The sequence below is a fragment of the Oxyura jamaicensis genome, unplaced genomic scaffold (genome assembly GCF_011077185.1).
Source record: "Oxyura jamaicensis isolate SHBP4307 breed ruddy duck unplaced genomic scaffold, BPBGC_Ojam_1.0 oxyUn_random_OJ69832, whole genome shotgun sequence".
Lineage (NCBI taxonomy): Eukaryota > Metazoa > Chordata > Aves > Anseriformes > Anatidae > Oxyura > Oxyura jamaicensis.
Window position 1 is genome coordinate 5,488 of NW_023309605.1, and position 4,164 is coordinate 9,651.

The window sequence follows — 4,164 nt, forward strand, 5'->3', positions numbered from 1 at the left end:
CCTGCTCCCCTTTCACGTAATGCTTTTAACTTGGCACTACCACATAAGTTGTCTCTTTTGTTGTGGTGGTTTTACTCAGGTGGGCGACCAAGCTCCACCACAACCGCTCTCTCACTCCCCTTCGTCAAAGAGGAATGGGGAGAAAATATGATGAAAGGGGTTCAAAGGTTGAGATAAGGACAAGGAGATCATGCAGTAATTATTGTGATGGGCAAAAGACTCAGCATAGGGAGATAGTAAGATTTATTGCCTATTACTAACGAGCTAGGGAAGTGAGAAACAAAGGAAAGAAACCAAAAACACCTTCCCCCCCCATCCACCCTCTTCCTCCTCCACCCCCCAAGTGGCGCAGGGGAACAGGGGAATGGGGGTTATGATCAGTCTATAGCGCTTCTTCTCTGCCGCTCCTTCTCGGTCACTCTTGTCCCCTGTGCTGTGGGGTCCCTCCCACGGGATGCAGTCCTTGCTGAACTGATCCAGTGTGGGCTTCCCACAGGCAGCAGCTCTTCAAGAACTGCTCCAGATATGGGTCCGTACCACGGGGTCCATCCCTCGGGAGCAAACTGCTCCAACCTGGGTCCCCCATGGGCAGCAGCTCCTTCCAGGTCACCTGCTCCTGCGTGGTCTTCTCTCCATGGGCTGCAGGTCCAGCCTGGAATCTGCTCCAGCAGGGGTCTTCCATAGGTCACAGTCTCTGTCAGTGCAGGTCCACCTGCTCCACTGCGGTCTCCTCCACGGGCTACAGCGTGGAACCCTGCTCCACCATGGTACTCCATGGGCTGCAGGGGGACAGCCTGCTTCACCATGGTCCTCACCACAGGCTGCAGGGGACTTCTGCTCCAGCACCTGGAACACCTCTCTCCCTCCTTCTTCACTCACATTTTGCTTTTAGAATAACAGACCATCTTTAAAGCAGTCTTGTAAAGTTCTCACATAATTTAGTGCATAGAAAAGTCAAGATATTTTCACAGGACCGTCTCTTTTGCAGGTGCAGAAGAGGCCCATAAAGTACTGAGAGCAATGGATGCTATTAATTTCAATTGATTCTGGCTCTTCTACTTCTTAAGGAGTCAGAAAGCTGATGATACAATATGCTAAGAGAAAGTTTTACATTGCTCTAGAGGAATGAAAAGGAGAGAAAGATCTGGGGTCAGACATATATGTTAAATATCAACCCAAATTTGCTGGACTTCAGTATCTCTATGTCCTTTTGCACCTGGACAAAATTCTACAGTTAAGTGTAGCAGATGAAAGGAAAAATCAAGGACAAAGACAGATTATTGAAGTCTCTTGCTTCTGAAGATTTTAATATGAAATTGAATGTACAAGATTAGTAACTAAACCTTTTTGCTGGGAACTATATCCAGAAGATTAGTAACTAAACCTTTTTGCTGGGAACTATATCCAGAAGATCTGCATGTACCACCCCAGACTGGTAACCTCTATCTCCTATTTTTATTTTCAAAATAATTACAAGTGATGTATTATGTCATTAGGGGAGTTAGGTATGGTTTTGATGTAAAAAAAAAATTCTTAGAAAGTTCTTTAATATTGAGTGAAGTATTTATACTGTGTATATGCAAAACAAAGCCATTTCATGGACAGTAGAAAAGCAGGCAGGCTTGGAAGAGGTCTTTCAGTCACATTCACAATAACAATGTTCTCTTCAGAGACTGAACTGAGCACTAAACTTCAGGCTATACTGTGATTTTTCTACTTCTGTTACTTCTATCATAAAATATTTGTCTCAAAGTGTGAAAGACAGACAAACAAAAAGAAGGAACATGGCTAGTCGTTCTTTAATTTCACAATAGAATATTTCTGAGTATTTTTGATTTTTCTTTAAATATATTTTTTACTTTTATGATGCTTTGATGCATAATTGTACGAATACTGAAAAAGAAACAAAACACCAAAACAAAGAAACAACTAGAAAATAATTTCTTCTGTCTGTAAGCAATGGATACCTCAAAAAAATAAACAAAAAAGATTGAAGAAATCATCAGTGTAGAGCCCCATTGGATGACAATATAAAGAGTTTAATTATCTACAGGGAAGATTTTTATAATCACTAAGAGGTTCAGGAGAAGCAGCTGAACTGAAAGTTAATGGGATTTCTTTTCCTAAATCTTGGGTGTTTTTGAATGTTCAGCTCCTTCATGAATGAATTACAAATAATGTTGGAACACTTTGAAAGATCTTTTTATTATCTCTCCCAGCTTAATGATTCTTGTGGTCATAATCTGCCTTCCAAAAATATGTACTATGTACTCTGAAAATCATAGAATTATAGAAAGGTTTAGGTTGGAAAGGACCTTAAAGATCTTTGAGTTCCAACCCCTCTGCCATGGACAGGGACACCTCCCAGTCAAATACCCATATAACCTGGCCCTAAACTCTTCCAAGGATGGGGTATCCACAGCTTCTCTGGTTAACTTGTTCCCATGCCTCACCACACTCTATGTAAAGAATTTCCTCCTTATATCTAATCTAAATGTACATATATATATATTTAGTTTAATGCCATTATTTATTGTTCTATCACTATATACCCTGATAGAGTCCCTCTCCAGCTAACTGGTAGGCTCTCTTCAGGTACTGGAAGGCCAGAGCTTCCTCTTTCTTCTCTAGGCTGTACAACCCCAGTTCCCTCAACCTGTCTTCATAGAAAATGTGTTCCAGCCCTTTGATAATCCTCATGCACCTCCTCTGGACTCATCTGAATATGAGAATATTCGTGGGAGAATAGACCAACCCCCACCTTGCTACAGCCTCCCTTGAGGTACCTGTAGAGAGTGATAAGGTCACCCCTGAGCCTCATCTTCTCCAGGCTGAACAGTCCCAGCTCCCTCAGCCGCTCCTCATAAGACTTGTTCTCCAGACCCTTCACCAGCTTCATTGCCCTTTTCTGGACTCGCTCAAGCACCTCCATGTCTTTCTTGTAGCGAGGGGCCCAAAACTGAACACAGTACTCGAGGTGCGGCCTCACCAGAGCCGAGTACAGGGGGACAATCACTTCCCCCGACCTGCTGGCCACACTGTTTCTTATGCAAGCCAGGATGCTGTTGGCCTTCTTGGCCACCTGAGCACACTGCTGGCTCATATTCAGCTGACTATCAACCATCACTCCCAGGTCCTTCTCTGCCAGGCAGCTTTCTAACCACACATCTCCCAGCCTGTAGTGCTGTTTGGGGTTGTTGTGCCCCAGGTGCAGGACCCGGCACTTGGCCTTGTTGAACTTCATGCAGTTGACCTCGGCCCATTGGTCCAGCCTCTCCAGATCTTCCTGCAGAGCCTTCCTACTCTCGAGCAGATCGACACACGCACCTAACTTGGTGTCATCTGCAAACTTGCTGAGGGTGCACTCGATCTCCTCATCCAGATCATCAATGAAGATGTTAAAGAGGACTGGCCCCAGAACCGAGCCCTGGGAGACTCCACTAGTGACCGGCCTCCAGCTGGATTTGACTCCATTCACCACAACTCTCTGGGCCCGGCCATCCAGCCAGCTCTTAACCCAACAAAGTGTACACCAGTCCAAGCCATGAGCAGCCAGTTTCTTGAGGAGAATGCTGTGGGGGATGGTGTCAAAAGCCTTACTGAAGTCAAGGTAAACCACGTCCACAGCCTTTCCCTCATCCACTAAGCGTGTCACCTTGTCATAGAGGGAGATCAGGTTCGTCAAGCAGGACCTGCCCTTCATAAACCCATGCTGACTAGGCCTGATCACCTGCTTGCCCTGTAACTGCCGCATCATGACACCCAAGATAACCTGCTCCATGAGCTTCCCTGGCACTGATGTTAAACTACCAGGCCTATAGTTCCCTGGGTCTACCCTCCGGCCCTTCTTGTAGATGGGCGTCACATTTGCTAGCCGCCAGTCAAGTGGGACCTCCCCCGATAGCCAGGACTGCCAATAAATGATGGAAAGTGGCTTGGCCAGCTCCTCCGCCAGTTCCCTCAGTACCCTCGGGTGCATCCCATTTGGCCCCATCGACTTGCGTACATCCAAATGCTGTGGCAGGTCGCCAACCATTTCCTCGTGGATTGTGGGGGCCACATTCTGCTCCCCATCCCCTTCCACCAGCTGAGGGTACTGGGCGTCCAGAGAACAACTGGTTTTGCTGTTAAAGACTGAGGCAAAGAAGGCGTTAAGCACCTCAG